Source organism: Danio rerio, chromosome 19 (genome assembly GCF_049306965.1).
Source record: "Danio rerio strain Tuebingen ecotype United States chromosome 19, GRCz12tu, whole genome shotgun sequence".
NCBI classification, from domain to species: Eukaryota; Metazoa; Chordata; class Actinopteri; order Cypriniformes; family Danionidae; genus Danio; species Danio rerio.
The window spans coordinates 36,595,001-36,613,855 of NC_133194.1; the positions used below are offsets into that span (position 1 = coordinate 36,595,001).

The 18,855-nt window shown below is 36.2% G+C and overlaps 2 long non-coding RNA genes across 4 annotated transcripts in view; both read right to left on the minus strand.

Annotated features, from left to right (window-relative positions):
- LOC141379150 (uncharacterized) overlaps positions 1-17,907 on the minus strand; it is a 21,422-nt gene extending 3,515 nt beyond the window's left edge. The window contains exons 1-4 of one of the 3 annotated variants that reach the window (XR_012395158.1): positions 17,790-17,869; positions 13,331-13,374; positions 8,823-8,956; positions 7,467-8,738 (exon numbers count right to left, since the gene is read on the minus strand). This is a non-coding gene — a long non-coding RNA (uncharacterized lncRNA). Of the gene's footprint in view, positions 1-2,192; positions 2,353-7,466; positions 8,739-8,822; positions 8,957-13,330; positions 13,375-17,789 lie in introns of those variants that run through there. The other 2 variants (XR_012395159.1, XR_012395160.1) reach the window with 2 other exon arrangements.
- LOC108180076 (uncharacterized) lies at positions 15,221-16,544 on the minus strand. The gene is made up of 2 exons (XR_001796573.4): positions 15,657-16,544; positions 15,221-15,549 (listed from the first exon to the last, which is right to left on the minus strand). It is a non-coding gene; the product is annotated as an uncharacterized lncRNA (long non-coding RNA).
- Positions 17,908-18,855: the final 948 nt, after the last annotated feature.

Consider the following 18,855-nt stretch of genomic DNA (forward strand, 5'->3'; position numbering starts at 1 on the left):
ATGAGACAGAAATAGAACCTAGTCTTTAATTTACTCACTCTTAGGTCATTCATGAAGAATTAGGTCACTTTTTTTAGGTAAACTGTTAAAACCATGGTTCTTAGTGAACTGCACATTTTTATTACTTAAAGTAGTCTGGAGTGACTTGAGAGACATCAACATGATACTTATTTGTACTTACACGTATGCTGAATGCTGCAATGCACAGTAAAGTGCATTTAAATAACATTACATTCATAATGTTAAAGGGGTCATGAAATGAGAAGCAAAAGTTTTCTTGATCTTTTGATATATGAGTACTCAAAGTATTAAAAAAACATCCTGTAAGTTTCAGAACTCAAAATTTTGTGGTTCCTCTGAAATCACCTTATATTAAAAGCAGCCTGCCAAAACCGCAGGTCCTAGAATGATCTGCTCTATCATGTAATAGGATGTATAAGCTCCACCTCCACAGAAAATCCACTCCTACTTCTAATTCACTGCCTGTTTAGCTCTGTTAATATGCAAAACTGTCAGCCAATCAGTGCATTGGATGTTTACTTCGGATTTTACAATGAGCCATGCTATTCAAACAGAGCATTCTGATGAGGGCTTAAAACAAGACAGAAAATGCTTAATCACTTCTAAATGATTTTTTTTATGTAAAACTCTTAATACCATGGACATCAGAGAACAGTACAAATAATAAACAAAGTAAGACTGACTTTTCACAAATTCCCAAGGTTTGATAAATGTCACATACAGTTGAATTCAGAATTATTAGCCCTGTTTATTTTTTCCCCAATTTCTGTTTAAGGAGAGAAGATTTTTCAAAACACATTTCTTAACATAATAGTTTTAATAACTCATTTCTTATAACTGATTTATTTTATCTTTGCCATGATGACAGTAAATAATATTTGACTAGGTATTTTTCAAGACACTTCTATACAGCTTAAAGTGAAATTTAAAGGCTTAACTAGGTTAATTAGGTTAACTAGGCAGGTTAGGGTAATTAGGCAAGCTATTATATAATGATGGTTTGTTCTGTAGACTATCGAAAAAATATAGCTTAAAGGGGCTTATCATTTTAACCTTAAAATGTTTTTTAAAAAATTAAAAAGTTCTTTTACTGTAGACAATATTATCAGACATACTGTGAAAATGTCCTTGGTCTGTTAAACATAATTTGGGAAATATTTAAAAAAGAAAACAAATCCAAAGGGGGCTATTAATTCTGACTTCAATGTACAGTATACAACAGGAAGCTTGTACTTTCTAGGTTGTCAGAAGCACATTCAGATCTGTTGCAGAGGCTGCGTATTAAAGATTACAATGGTATAAACAATGCTGAGCTACTTGCACACACTGACTTTTATAAATTCACACAAATATTACAATTCTCCCATTATTCACACACCCTCATGTTGTTGCAAAACATACAAGAATACATTAAGTAAATTAACAACAACAATAAATGCCTCGAAACGATAACCAGTTCTTCATAATCCAATAATGTAACAATATAACATCATTTTAAAACTCAAATAGAGATGCAATACAGCTCTTACAATTTCAAGTTATCACCTCAGAATTTTGTTTACATATTGTAAATATAATATCCTGATAATACATGTAATAAACCCATAATAACACATATCTTTGATAATAAAACATTCATATCTCAGCAAGATCCGTCGTGTTTTTGGGTCTCCTAGAAACACTTCTATTGTGTTAAGTGGATATTTCCAAGTGTTTCTTCCAACCCGGGCTCATTGTGGAAACGTAGTTTCTGGAGACCGCGGAATATGTCCCGGCGGGTACGTATGGCTCCAGTTTTTGTTTTCGCGAATCCACGAGAGGCCGCTGTTGTGCGCTTTTTCGCACTTCAGACGCCTCTCGCGAGTGCAGTTCCCGCCCGCGCTGTTCTCGTGTGAACCCACCGGAGGCCGCTGTCCGACTGACCGGATGATTGACTGCGCGACCGGCCAATCGGCCGACCTGCCCTGCTCCTTCCCCGAACCCAACCAATTTTACCAATCGACCCGCCCGCCCGCTCGCTTCCCTAAACCCGAGCAACAGTTTGCAAAAGCCGTCCAAAAAAAAAAAAAAAGCCCCGATTTTTTTTTCTACCGCGTTTTCGGATTTCACCGCGTTCTCACCCTGTCATGAAACTCGTTCACTTAATTTTTGGGATTCTGTTTTTGTCTTACCTGATTGCTGGAACCGCTCTTCCCCGGACTCGAAATTGGTCACCGTGGTCGACTCCTCTCTGCATTCCGCTGTCTCCAGAAACGTCCGCAGGACTACGTTTTTAGAATGAGCTTGGGTTGGTTTCTTCCATTGTGTTGTGACCAATTTGCAAGACGTGTGCTGTCAAATTGAGAAAGATTATTTCTTTATTTGATGGTGTTTTTTTGTAATTGGATGTGCTTTTAAGCTCTCTCCGCCACCTTATTTTATATTTGAAAATCATGGATTTGTTCACTGAATGTCCTCCTGTGTCACTATATAATAAGACTTTCTGAATTTTATATTTAGCCTCTTTGAATTACTCACACTTGTGTTGCTCAAATCTGAAAAGGAGATGTTTTAAAAAATGCACCCACTGCTTTTTTCTATACACCAGCAATAAATGCGATTCAAAAGTGAAGTCTTTTTAAAATCTGCTGTTTCTTAAGGAGCATAACTAAATGTTTTTTAAAGCTTTTGATAGCCTGGAAATGTAATCGTTTCGAATATCAGCAGGAGAGAATGATGTGGGTTATTAAAAAAAGATCTCTACTCCATTTGCCTCGACGATAGCTGTCTCTTGTCAGCCTTCTGGCGCACTAAAAAAGACTAAAGCACGAGAGAAAATGGGAAGAATGACTGGATGTCCTTGACAAAGCGCTGAGCATTTGAGATGTGTGGGTGAGTCTCCTTTAAAGCGTTCAGCTGTGACACGACGCACAGACTGAGAGTTTTATTGCTACCTCTGCAAGCTGAAACAGAGCTCGGGAGTCAGACACAAACATCGCCTCTGTGGGGCTTATGTCTATGATGGGACGAATAATGGCCAGTGATTTAGAACAACAACTCGCTATTGTGTGCTAAAATTTTGGCACACAAATTCGGCTGTAAAAGCCAGATGCTGTGAGTTTATAAAAGACAAAACAAAGGTCATAACAAACAGGCTTGCCAATATGCAGGTAAAACTGTGGGTGTCTGTGTTAGAAAATAGCAATACAGCATGTGAGTTGTTGACGTGACATTGCATTTTCACTGTCTTTGTGATTCAAATATGAATATAATTAGCATTAACATCATTTAAAATGGAGCAAGTGGTTTAACAAAATTATTTTGTCGTCCATGAACCTCTTGTTCTAAAAACTGCCGTAATTATTATTTTTTTTTTTAATTTTTGAAATTTTTTAGACAAATCTGGGGTGATACAGTGGCTCAGTGGCTAGCACTGTCGCCTCACAGCAAGAAGGTCGATAGCTCGAGTCCCAGCTGAAAATAAATGACAGGAAACAATATTTCAACTCCATGTGATCAAAAAAGAGTTATATTTAATAAAAGTTGCATTATTTTAAAAAGTTGCCATGGTAAAAAAGGATTTATTTCATAAAACTATGCAAAAGAATGTTTTTTAAAGCAATATATAAGTAAATTTCACATTTCAAGAGCCCCTATTTTGCATTAAAAAAGGTCATATTTTGGTTTTAGAAAAGGGAAAGCGGGTTCACATTTTACCGGAACTGGAACTAAATATTTGGTGATGTACCGTATCAAAGTCAATGCGATCAAACAAAAGATCCGAACCAACTCGATTTGTATATTCGACTCAGAGTCGACTTATTTGTTTAAGAATCAATAATTTTAAACGAGGTGCACTTTTAGACTTAAACCTCAGCTGGATGTTTTATGGAAGGTTATTTTCAAAAACCTATAATAGGGGCTCTTTCAAGAGTTCACACTTAGCTGATGATTGATTATAAGCAAGTTTGGCATGCTGTCTGTCCCGGGAGAAAGCCCTGAGCTCAAAAGGTCCTTGAGCCCTGGGCTCTCTCCCGTTTGCAGGGTGAGAGGGGAGCTTTGATCTCAGGTAGATCTCAACAACTCCCTCCTTTTTGATAAGAGCTGATGACTAAAATAATTGCTATGAAGAGATATGCTGCAAGATGAAAGTTTGACTGTAGTGCTAAATTTAGATTGATCAATTTACTTGTAGTGCATGTTTTTCGAATGTGGGAACCCAGGGGAAACCCATGTGAGTGCAGAAAGAACATGCAAACTTTGCACAGAAATGACAGCCGTCCTGTTAGAGGACTAGACCTGGTGACGTTCTAGCTATGAGGCAACAGTGCTAACCACTGGGCTACCGTGCCGCCCTATGAACGAAAAGGTGGAAGAGTAGAGGTGGAAAAGGGGATTCTTCAAATCGAAGATGACTGTAGTGAGAAACCCTGGCTCTTTATAATGGGTTAGGAATCGTCTGATTGGTGGATCATAATGCAGAACCAGCCGTGTTCAATCATAATCATGTGATCCTCTCGAAATTAGTTTATAAATAAACTTAAATGATGCCTATGTGCAATATGGACTAGCTGAAATGATATGGAGTTAACTTGTTCACAAAGGTTTGACGGCAGAACCAATCCTTACTTTGTCTGCTTAACCAATCACATACTCCCTAAAACTTATTTAAGGCAGACCAGCCTTCTAGCACTGTTTTTCTCGTTCTTTCAGACCCACCCTCCCTCTTTGTCCATTCACAATCCTATAACCCTCTCTTCACTCCTAGGTTGTATCGGGGGGTCCAATAACTCTACCAAAATATTACAGAGATGGTACCCTCACTCTCTGGGCATCATTGTTTATTTAGCCCATGACGTGGACCCTTTTTCTTAGAATTCTTCACATATTTTAACTTTTTTAAACATTATGAAATTAAGTTCTGTTGTGCTTTAGTGAGACACCCCATTTATTGATGGCCAACAATCATGGAAAAAAAACAAAAACAAATTGTGATTGGTGACGGCTGGCTTCTCATCCAAAATTAGTAATAATCCAATCACACTAATCTAAGCTTACAACAAATAGACCGATTTCACCCTACTGTGCTATCTTCGGTTTTGGAAGCATCCTTCCTTCAACCCCATCTTCTTCTTTTCTTCTCTTTTCTAGGGGGAGCTCTTGAGACCTACCTGATCTCGGACCTCCTTACATGCTTATTGACTAGCCAGGAGTGTTAGGCTCAATAATCTTTGAGCTCAGGGTTCTCTACTGGGACAGCATGCCAAATCTCAAATCTGCTATTACCGCCAAGAATATCTAAGTGTGAACTCTTGAAATATATATATATATATATATATATATATATATATATATATATATATATATATATATATATATATATATATATATATATATATATATATTTGATATATATTCATATATTTATTTAATTAATGGGTTTATCAATTTCATTGCAGTCGTGACACACCAACATAAATGGCCCAGTTCAGGCTCAGTTATGGGTTTTTAACTTAGCTGAGACTTTGCCCAGATATGGTCCATGTTTGGCCCTTGTCTGAATGCCAGACTTGGTCCAGTCATATACTGTAATTCATTGCAGCATGTGGGCCAAGCAAACCCTGATTGTTTGGTCCAAAGCTGGGCCAGAGATATTTTTCTATGTAGGTATTGGTATTTGCTATTTTCACGCTAGTTGTAGATTATTAAGAGTTGTTTTTCTTAATTTTTGCTATGTCAAACCATAGGTAATATTTAAAATACATTTCTGTAGTAATATAATATAATAAACCTGAAAACTAAGTTAGTCACCCCTCATATTTTCTCAATTCTCAGACTTAATAAATATATAATTTTAGTCTTTGAAAATTATTTTAAAAATGCATTTTTACTGCCTATTTGTCAACTACCCGTTTGCTGTTTATGTAATGAAGCTGTGACTTTGTGGTTCTAAATGTGTCAAACAGGGTTTCATATCTACTGATCGTTCCAGTTGTCATCATAAAATATTAAACCCACTCGCAGTGGAAAAGATGGTGGCAGGAAGTGCAGCGGAAACACATGGAGGTGAAACGGAGGACAGGGAACGCAGACAAGGTGACTCTATCTGTCCCAGTCTCTTTCAGACTGCTGACTAGATCTCTATTTCACTCTCTCTCTCTTCTCCATCATGGTTTATTCATTTCACACTCCAGGGCAGAGGAAAACACTTCTCTACTAAGCACTGTGTTAAGCAGTAAATATGCTTAGTGGGAAAAGTTTGGCTACATTTATTTTAATTGAAGAAAGTAGATGTTAGCCAGTGGATTGTAGAATATGCTGCTTTCTCTCCCCGTATTATCTGTAATTAGCTCTTCAGCATTATAATGCTCTTCTGTTATGTCATTATGCTCAAGACATGAATCAAATAGTGTGAGAGAGTGTTACCTTTTTGTTTCTTATACTTTCCAGCATATCTGATGGCAAGTCAATAGATCAGCGATAGGAAAGGGAAAAGCTGAATATCCCTGGTGATAGCATACTTTGTGGGACATAGAAAAATCACTTTCCAGAACATTCTCATTCACTGTTCCCTTGTGGTGAGATGATCAAACGCCTCCTACCTGAGAACCACTGAATCTGGATGCTGCAACACCAATACACACAACAGCAAACACGCAGCGAACGCATAGCAAACACTTACAATCATTTTATCAATGATGATCCATCCAGCACCGTATTTGTCAGAACATTTTTGTCTCACGTAAACTCACCGGTCTGATATTTGTGCGAGTGTTGGAGATGTTCGTTTGATGGCCAGCAGCCATGAAAGCACCTCAGCGTGCAGCCGCACTGAAGGATGTCATTGTACTCGCTTTTGATAAATGCGAGGGGGAGTGAGGCAAGGAACAATTCCAGCAGTGTTATCAGGAGCAAACAGGCAGAGTCACGGGGCCCCATCTGCAGGAGTGAGATCGCAGCCGTGTTGCTCTGCCTTCCTTCGCGAGCATGGAAAGACCGTGACTCATTCAGCTGGTGGAGGGATGGCTATTCTACAGAGCATCTCCTAGACTGCCATCTTATTTATTGATAAAGACAAGAGACTCTATTTAATCACACAACATCCTCTCTGTCCTTATCTTCAATCTGGAAATCTGATGGTTGTTTAAATGAATATGTAAAGATTTTTTTTTGCATAATTGTAGGTAAGATTTTTACAAGAATGTAATATTTAAAAAACACTCAGTTTGCTTCTTGATGGTTACTTGTGTTAGTTTGTAAAACTCATAGCAATTTCTGAGCGAAGATTGTATAATATATATATATATATATATATATGTTTGCCCTATTAAACTAAATAAAGACAAAAGATTAACTAAACAAGACACAGGTGAGCATAATTAATGATCCTAAAAAAAAAATTAAAAAAAAAAGAACAACTAGAAACGGGAACAAATAAAACGGGTTTGTAAAATTCATAGCTATTTGGGTGAAAATTGTTTATACACCAAAAGAACACAACCAAACCAGTAATATATTTACAAGACCCACACACATAAATAGCTGTTTGCCCTATAAATTAAATAAAGGCAAAATATAAACTAAACAAGACGCAGGTGAGCATAATCAGTAATCCACATATCAACTACAAATGGGAACAAATAAATCGGGTCTGTGAAATTCATAGCTATTTCTGGACGAAAATTGTTTATACACCAAAAGAACACAACCAGTAATATTTTACAAGACCCACACACACACGTTTGTTTTGTGAAAAAGGGGTACATTACATAGGTTTTCTAATAATTTTATACTGTCCAAACTGTATATTGTATTGCCCTCACCCCACCCTACCCCTAAACCCAACCATCACAGGAGACTGAGTGCAGCTTTACTCTCTGAATAAACTCATTCTGTGTGATTTAGAAGCTTTTTGAGAAATAAGGATGTCAGCAATGTCCTCGTATTTCGCCTCCGTTTTGTAATACCTGTGTCATACCTATGTCACTATACAGATTTGTGTCCTGACATGTAACAAAAACACGTACACATGTACACACGCGCACACACACACACACACACACACACACACGCACACACACACACACACACACACACACACACACATACAAACACACACAAACATAGTTTGTTTGCCCTATTAAACTAAATTAAGGCAGAATATAAACTAAACAAGACTCAGGTAAGCATAAACAGTAATCGAAAAAACAACTAGAAATGGGAACAAATGAAACGGGTTTGTAAAATTCATAGCTATTTCTAGGCGAATATTGTTTATACACCAAAAGAACACAACCAGTCATATATACTTACAAGACCCACACAAATAGTTGTTTGCCCTATTAAACTAAATTAAGGCAAAATATAAACTAAACAAGAAACAGGTGAGCATAATCAGTAATCTAAAAAAAACAACTAGAAATGGGAACAAATGTATATACAGCATGTTAAACTGAGCAACTCTAGAGCCCTTTATAAACTAAGATGGCCTCCTTCATTCACAGAGGACTCTAGAATGGCTTCTTCTTAACGTCATGCTTCATTCCATCAGCATTTTCACCCTTTGTCTATAATTCAGCACAAACAAACAGTTCTGTCTGTTGCCAGGATGCGGAGTCCAGGTTTCTGAAGTATTTGATAGGGGTTTAGGGGGGTCAATGGCTGAGGCAAACACACTGAGAGGACTGCTTTTATAGTGGCCACTCTGTTTGTTCCCATCTAAGATCCTTTTGTGGTCTCTTTCACATGAAGTATTGAACTAATGTGCAATTTCTTCTCTGAAACAATAATTTGTGCAGACAAAAGCACGGAGGCTTACTCACAATGTTGCATAAGATGTTCAGCGGTACTCCAATCCTGGCTGTAGAATAACTGCATGGCACGCAGCCTCCCGTCGCCCTGGAGCATCTATGCCTGATGGAGATTAAGGATATCACTGCAACCTCAGTGACCCTTCCTTTAGAAGCAGAACACAGAACATTTACTCAGATTATCAAACACACAATACTTTCTCTAAATGAAAATAAAAAGAATTATGCAATGGATGTGTTGACTATTAATATGCAAATGACTGAGTGGGTGAATGTCTGCTCTGCTCCTTTGGGGAGTTCATATCAGAGACGTTCACCCCAACTGTGTCCTTCACCAAATAAGTGAGAATAATCGAAGTCGTCTGCATTGTTGTTCTTGGGGAGAAGGGGACAAACTTTGTTTACAAACACAATGTGAGAAAACAAGTAAATCTTCAATAAGTTTATCAGCTGGAGACAACATTTTGAAGTCTGGCTGTGATTTATTATGTTGTTAAATGTTCGCGGCCTTCTACTTTCCAGCGTATCTGATGGCAAGTCAACAGATCAGCGATAGGAAAGGGAAAAGCTGAATATCCCTGGTGATAGCATACATTGTGGGACATAGAAAAATCACTTTCCAGAACATTCTCATTCACTGTTCCCTTGTGGTGAGATGATCAAACGCCTCTTATCTCTATTTAGACGGCCATAATCCCTGGCCACATTAAAGAAACAGCTAGAAATCTCATCTTTTCCTTAAACGCTTACAGGGTTTGTTCACTCAAAAATGAACATTTCTATGGAATAAAATCACTGTCATAAAAATTTGCAGATATCTTCATTACATAATAGATCAATGGTCGATTTGGCTTTAAAAAAGGTTACTTAATCAACAAATGTCATGTTATAGTTAAACACCGTAACTGAGAAATTCTGCGCTCGCTGCCTGTAACGTTAACTTATTATGCTCACTATCCTCTGCCCATTCTTAATTTTGATTTTGTAAAATGTCCAAGAAACACAGCGAAAATGGACCTCATTGAGTTTAAACCTTTATTACAGCTCATGAGGACATATCTCAAAGAAGGAATAACAAAACTCTTACGTGAGACGGTATGTGGAAGCTCGAGTGCCCAGCAAGGGCACCGTTGTGATCGATGGCTCTTGCTTGTTTATTAATGCATGCGACAGCGGTGTTGTAATTTTGACAGTGGAGTGTCGCTTTTTATTTCGTACTCGTAATCAGGTCTTTATGTCTGTGTTAAAACTGTATTTCGCGTTTGTAAGGTACACCAATCGTAAATTTATCAGTTGTATACAAACAAACAACAAAAATGTTGTGTCTGTGTCTGTTCTAATCACAGATTTTGGAATTGTACCATTGTAAAATTACCAGTACGCTCTGTTTTCCTTTATGTTTTTATAATTTCAGATGCGTGAATTTTATTTACGCACGGATATTTATGACAGCGACTTTATTCCATACATTTCTACCATCATTTACTCATTCTTGACTTTTCTTGTTCTGAAGCAGTTTGAGTTTTTTGTTCTGTTGAATACAAAAGAAGGTATTTTAAATGATGTCAGAAACCTACAGTATAACCATTGATGTACACAAATACTATTGAAATGAATGATTTTCAATATTCTTTAAAATATCTTCGGTTGTGTTTAACAGAACAAAAAAGGAAAAATAATAATTTTGGGGTGAACTAACCCTTTAATTACTCGCCTTCCTTCAGAACACAAATTATGATATTTTAGATGAAACCCCAGAGCTCTCTAATCCTCCATAAACAGCAATGATTCCAAGATGATCAAAGTTAAAAAAGGAACTAAAAGCATTGTCAAAACGTAACAGCTGTCTTCAGTGGTATAACTGCAATAATACAAAGCTCCAAAAACACCTTTATGTGCCATAAAACCAGTAAAAATGACTTTCTTTGCCAATGTTTTGTTGCAATGTCATGTGTGTCTATGTTTATAGAGTCAGCAGTGCAACATGCAAGCATCATATTAACCATAAAACACATCCTAATCTTGCACAGAAGACATCTAAAATGTTTTAATTTGTGTTAAGATGAACAAAGATTTCAGGGGATTGAAACAACCTCAGCTTAGTCCCTTTTTTATTAGGCGTCACCACAGCGGAATGAACTGTCCATTATTCCGGCATATGTTTTACGCAGTGGATGCCCATCCAGCCACAAGTACTGGGAAATGAAACAACACGAGAGTGACAAATTAATACAAGAATTTTTATTCTTGGGTGAACTAACCTTTAACTGTTTATGGTTGTGATAATTGCACCATTTTATTAACATTTTAAAAGTAGTTGCAAATTTATGACATTAATATATATAATGCAAATAATGACATTATTCAGTCTTTTCTTCTCAGACGAGTCAGTAACTCTCAACTCTGATTGTTTTCCCTAAACACTGTATCTCATTTTAATGAATAGTGAGATATAAACTGTAAAGATATAAACATAAATTCACAACGGCCAGAAGATCAAAGCCATAATGGCAAGATTTACATTCAGAAAAAAACTAAATTGTTAGATGTAAATATTTCCCTTTCTCTCTGTTTTTCGCAGCATATGCGAAAACGGTGGCTCAGTGGTTAGCACTCTCGACTTGCCTCACAGTAAAAAGGTTGCTGGTCTTTTCCCATACTGTCCAAAAACATGCAGTATAGGTGAATTGAATAAACTAAATTGTCTATTGTGTATGTGTGTGAATGAGTGTGCATGGATGTTTTCCAGTACTGAGTTGCAGCTGGAAGGACATCCGCTGTGTAAAACATATGCTGGATTAGTCAATAGTATCTGAATGCAGCCTTTATGATGCAAGCTAAGATTGCATCACTCAGCAATGCAATGTCAGACACAATGCACTCAATGGAGTGAGTGACGTCACTGTGACAGGTAGAGTTAGGGATGGGGTAAGGTGAGCGCATTAAAAAGCACTGGTGCAGCTCAGATTGCACTGCACCAGGTTTGCATCCAGATTAGTTAGCGGGTCATTTCACTGTGGCCTTCCCTGATAAACAAAGGGACTGAGCCATAGGAAAATTAATATATTGGAAAATTACTTTATTGGAATTCTGAGTTCATCTCTCACAATTCTCACAGCCTTTTCTCAAAATTGCAAGCTTACATTTCTTAGGTTTCTGGGTTTATATCTTGCAATTCTGACCTTTTTCAGAATTGCAAAATAAAAGTCACACACAGCATTCTTCTGTTCTTTGATACCCCTTTTCTTACCTGTACTATTTTATTAAAAATTTTAAACTTATTATTATTATTAATGTTATTACAGACAGTCTCACCATTTTTCTTACCTGTATGAATTTCTTTCTTCAGTTAGCAGCAAATGGTATTGTATATGGATAATCAGTCAGTTAACTGATTTATTTACTTAGAATTACAAATTATGACATATATATAAAGTCAATGAGGATCATAAACCGCTTGGTTACCCACATTCTTCGAAAAACTAAAATACAATCTTTATTGTTCAACAGAAATGATGTTTGGAACAATTTAAGTTTCAAGCAAACGAATATGAATCTAATACATTCATTCTTCATTTGTATGTATATCTTGCATAAAGTTATCAGTTATCTCTGTTTTGCAGGTCTATACAGTAGACAATGTTTAGTATCTTGTTCTGGAGTGTGAGAATGTAATGTTGAGTTATGTCAAACTAAGGAATGTATTTTGAAGAATCTAAACAACAACAATCTACACGTACTTTGAAAACCCAGTTTTTAGTAATCATAATTTAACACATATTGTCAGTTGTAAAAACAATTGACATATGAGGGGGTTTGCGTTCATGACGACTTTGTTTTGTGATGGAACATTAAAGAACCTGCCCCACATTTCACAGGAATCATGCAAAACTACTGTAATCTAATAAGTTAATGACTTTAAAACTCTTGAAGTGTTACCAGTTTTGGATGTTTTAGGCATCAGACATTCAGTCAGCAGTCTGTCAGTGACGTCTGAATCTGAGCAATCCTGCTCCAAAACACTTGTCTGAAAGTTTCAAGATAATCTAAAGACCATGATAAGCCTAAATTAGGGTTACAAAATTAAATCTATGGTGCTCCAAAAATAAATTAGACGACACTGTAGGATATAATGTTGAAATGGGATGAATTTCACACAAGAACCACTAGGTGACAGCCTTCACTTCATCAAGCTGTTGTAGGAGAGCTGCTTTCTACAGACACATTGTATTTTCTGCTAATAAATTAGCTTAAATTGAAAACGTATGTTGACTTCCTGTAATAAAATTATTTTCAGTCTGGTATGATAAGGCGGCTGTCATCATTATGTTGTAGGTTGTGTTATGTGTGAAAGTTTATAAAGTTTGCCAAAGCACAGAATGTATGCACATAACATTTGATATAGATGATTGCAGGTTTCGTTGGTTGTACAGCACACTGCACAAACTCTGCACAGGCTTATTAGGTTTGTGCACTGAAGAAAAGCGGTAATGTAAGACACATACAATGTGTGCACCTACCTAGTAAAGGTTAAGGAGATCTTATCAACGAAATAGAACTCCTTCTTTTGCAACAAGTTTCCCCCAAGACAAAAAAAGAAGGAAAAATCAATTGGTTTCGGCATTGAAAACACTGCAACACAGCAGACAAAATATCAACTGCTACAGGTTCTTGGCAAACATTATACTTCAAGATGCAATCCAAAAATCCTAAAATGAAAACAGAATAGGGGCTGGGTAGACAGTATATTTGCAGAACTACATATGAGGGGAAACATGGGACCACTTGAAAATTCAGAAAATATGATTTTGAATATAATGTAGGCCTTAATATTAGTTTGTTTTCTATTAAGGAAAGATTTATATGTGATATGTGGGATTTTATGGAAGTTTTTTCCTATCAAAATTAAAATGAAAATTCAAATGCTTAAAAGATCAAATGATAAATCAAATGCTCAAACTATAAATCAAATGCTCACACCGACATTGCAAATGATAAATCAAATCCTCAAACTGACTCTGCAAATGATAAATCAAATGCTCAAACGGACTTTGCAAATGGTGAATCAAATCCTCAAACCGACTCCTCAAATGATAAATCAAATCCTCAAACTGACATCGCAAATGATAAATCAAATCCTCAAACTGACATCGCAAATGGTGAATCAAATGCTCAAACTATAAATCAAATCCTTAAACCGACATTGCAAATGGTGAATCAAATGCTCAAACAACTCTGCAAATGGTGAATCAAATGCTCAAACGACTCCGCAAATGGTGAATCAAATGCTCAAACTGACATTGCAAATGGTGAATCAAATGCTCAAACAGACATCGCAAATGATAAATTAAATGCAAATGAGGTGTCAATCAACCAGCATAGGCGGAGCTTTAAGGCGGAAGAGTTTGTTGTTGACAACAACCGGTAGCGCTACGACTTTTTCAAGGCGTTCAGATTTGCGTGCACTATTCCACGTCGTATCCGTATAAACTCGTGAAAGAGAAAGCGAGAAATCTCCTACTGCTTCTGTCCACATTCGGAAGTGTTCATCAGATGGGTCCATCTATCACAGGAGGCCACGAAAAACCATGCGGCAAGATGATAAAAAAAGTTACATAACTGACGTTACAAGCGCAACTTTAAATAAATGGCAGGTTTATTAAATCTTAATTTAAAATAATATTTTATTACATAAGATATCCTTGTCAAATTTCACCTAATTTGTTGTTACCTTTATTGTGTAACATTTTTTATCCACATGTAGAACATGCTTAAAGTTAGTTTTCCAGTCTTGTTTGATTATATAATCATATATTCTTATATCAAAAGAAAATCTATTACATTTGTTCTCTTTTTGCTGTTTATGTTAATTGTTAAGATACAGCAATGTTTCCCTAAGCCTGTATGAAATTTTTATTTCTGCATAATAATGATTAATAATAATTGTTATTGATAACAATCCCATAATAATACAAATAAAATAGCAGGGACAGAAGCAATAACGCCTAATAGCATCAGTAACTTGATAACCCTACCTGATAGCCTTTCTAATGTTGGCACATTGGTACATCTGCACAAAGATGTCAGACAGCTGCTTGAAGATCTTCCTTTGGAGAAATTTTACACTTGAAAAATGTGAGTATTTACTCTAGACTGCAAAGCCCACCCCAACACTTACAAAAATAATAAATGCTGTTAACAAACACACACACACCACAGCTATGCATGAATAGTCACTAGACAAATGTAGGTGAGGTGAGTACATCTTAATTTTCAGTCAAAAAATGAAATAATGTAGTTATACATTATTGAAATTATTAATGTATTCATCAACAATTAAAGAAAATATGAATGTATAATTAAAAGAATTAATAATAGTAACCATGATAAATAAATACAAGTCAACAAGATACGAAACTAAGCTTTATTCAAACTTATTCAAACAATCATGTATTTCAGACAAAACCCCATGTTCTGCTGCATGCTGGACTTCACTTGTTTTTGCCATCACATCCCTCAGTGCTGCAGTCAGACTGGAACAGAGTTGTGAGGTGAGGCTGTCCATGCCTGAGAAACTGATTCATACTGAAGATGAAGAGACCACACCAGCATCTGGCTCAGATGAGGACACGCAGGCAGGTGGAGGGATGCAGGGTCTTGTCCACGGCACTACAGCATCTTCAACATTTACTTCATCAGCACACTGCTGTTCTTCATCATCATCACTGCACACACCAGTCTGAGGACATTTCAGATTATGCAAAGCTCTTAATAAAGAAGTCATTTAACAGCACACTTTTTGAGTTTCATTTGAGTTCTGAATTGGAAGTAATAACATGATCTTACTTCATGTTTTGAATTCAGGTTTTCTCTGTTTTCTTGCCTTGCAAGTCCTGCTCCAGCCCAGAAATGGCATATAAATCAACATTAAAGAAATTGTTGTAATAGCGGTTTGAAACAACAATATTTTGTTAAACAAATATGATGGTAGCATTTGTTCAGTCACTCTGCATCAGCTAACACACAAACATGTGTGCTTCCTTCTCTATAACAACCAGACAAGTCACGTTACCTCTGTGATTTGTGTGCTCAAAATTATTCTTTCATAAATCTATCACCAACTGAACAGAAGAAAACATTACTGTATTAATATTACATGTATCTCACATAAGCTGTGTTGACAAAAGTGCATTCTACATCAACACAAACAAATCACTCAGACGTCTGTTTAATGTTATAATTTGCTAATCTGCAATACCTCCTATATTTTTCTGTCAGACATTGAATAATCGTCTTTATGTAAATTAACGTTTGAAACGTCATGTGCTTACAGAAGTACATGATAATTTACAGCAAGATAAAATAAATATACTGTAAAGCATCTTTACACTTTCAGTAATTCTACAGTTCACTGTACAGTAGCTCAACTATTGCTATTTTACTGTAACTTAACTCAAGGAACCGTATTTCTTAATTACTTACATGTAAGATGTATAAATCTATCCAGTTTTCCACAATGTGACATAGCATCATCATCTTGCCGCATGGTTTTTCGTGGCCTCCTGTGATAGATGGACCCATCTGATGAACACTTCCGAATGTGGACAGAAGCAGTAGGAGATTTCTCGCTTTCTCTTTCACGAGTTTATACGGATACGACGTGGAATAGTGCACGCAAATCTGAACGCCTTGAAAAAGTCGTAGCGCTACCGGTTGTTGTCAACAACAAACTCTTCCGCCTTAAAGCTCCGCCTATGCTGGTTGATTGACACCTCATTTGCATTTAATTTATCATTTGCGATGTCTGTTTGAGCATTTGATTCACCATTTGCAATGTCAGTTTGAGCATTTGATTCACCATTTGCGGAGTCGTTTGAGCATTTGATTCACCATTTGCAGAGTTGTTTGAGCATTTGATTCACCATTTGCAATGTCGGTTTAAGGATTTGATTTATAGTTTGAGCATTTGATTCACCATTTGCGATGTCAGTTTGAGGATTTGATTTATCATTTGCGATGTCAGTTTGAGGATTTGATTTATCATTTGAGGAGTCGGTTTAAGGATTTGATTCACCATTTGCAAAGTCCGTTTGAGCATTTGATTTATCATTTGCAGAGTCAGTTTGAGGATTTGATTTATCATTTGCAATGTCGGTTTGAGCATTTGATTTATAGTTTGAGCATTTGATTTATCATTTGATCTTTTAAGCATTTGAATTTTCATTTTAATTTTGATAGGAAAAAACTTCCATAGGATTTTTTTATGCGCTATATGTGAATTGGGTAAGCTAAATTGTTTGTAGTGTATGTGTGTGTATGTAAGAGTTTATGGGTGTTTCCCAGTGTTGGGTTGTAGCTGTTAAGGCATCCGCTGCATAAAACATAGGCTAGATAAATAGGCGGTTCATTCCGCTGTTGCGACTATAAGAGAGACTAAGCCAAAAAGAAACTAAATGAATGAACAATGTATTTGAGCAATACATAATTTTAGTTTTGTTCTGCAAAATACCAATAACATTACTTACAAGAATTACTTACATAAAAACGTTATCAATTAGAGAGCAATGACAACTGGCTAAAGTATAAAATGGTAACGCATTTGCGTTAATTTTTAGACAACATAATACAAAAAAAATTCAACATTTTCTCTTTTCGTGATTTTCAATAATAACAGATGAAAACGTTATTTTGACCAATTGTCTTTTTTCTTTTTGAGAAAAAAGAAGCTCTAATTTAGGGGTGCTCAAACTCTGTCCTGCAGATTTTAGCTTCAACCGCAAATACACACTGCACCTGGACCAGCTAATCAAGCTCTATTCAAGGATACTAGAAACCAGCCAGGTGTGTTGAGGTAGGATCCTACAGTGCCGAATTTGGGCACCCTTGCACTAAATGCTCGTTTAAGATAGGCTACTTTAAGTCAGTCATATTTTAAATGACTCGCTGTGTTTTTTTTTTCTTTCTTTTATTAAATCTTACCTCACTCGCATATATCACTCTCTCGGTTTACTCGTTTAAACCGACGCTTCGTTTTGAAATTTTCATTCTGCTTCAGGGGTGTCAGTGAAGCGTAAGCTCCGCCTACTTTAATTTGATTGGCCATCTCAATAGTTAAAGGCGGAGGCAGTCTTTTTTATTGAATAACGACAAGAAATACAACGCAAGTCAAGTACAACAAATTTAAAGAAATATTCAAAGGCTAGGGGAGATATAAACAATGTCACATGAATACATTAAATGAGGCTTGTACAATTCACTCTGCTTCTCTGCTTTTTGATATTTTGAGGGTAATATGGACTCAATACAATGCTTCACTTCATTTTTAAATGCAATACAACTGTGATTTTTACCCTAAAAATTTCATATATGAGTATGAAATTTAGCCATTAAAATAAAGAAAAAAATATAAGAGTCTATTTGTCTCTAGAGTTTTCCAAAATTCTCAAATGAACAACTTCAATGTAAACTAATATTTTCCTCAATATTGACAAAAACAACATCAAAAAAAAAAAAAAAAAAAAAAACATAAAATACATTTCGGCAGAAAAATGATGCATAATTCCAAAATAAATGAACAGTGCTCTCAGGCCTCTTACAAGCTGAGGCAGTCAAGCCTAAAATGTAATTGTACTTTTTGTGACAACATGCAAGAATTTCAAATATAGAGAACAATTTTGCTCTTTCAACATTGAAGCTCAGGAATCATGAGTGATTCTAATGTTAATGTTGTTTTCTGTGTATTTCTTGCTCCAAAGCAAACTCTTGTTTCATCCGTAATTTTCATTATTCCTATTGGCTGTTGTGGAGAAATTAGTTCTTGATCACAGAGCAGCTCCGAAATGAAGGATTGTGTCTTTAAAGTCTGTCATGCTTGTCAAGCACCAGATGGAGTCCGGCACTAGCAGGACATGATGGGAAGGTCACACCAATTCTTTCTAAAGAAAATAAATGGGTGTGTAGCGTGTAAAGAAATGTCACGCTTTATTACAGACAAGGATCTTACAGTTGTCTTTAGTAATAGTACGGGCAAACTGTAGCCAATGAG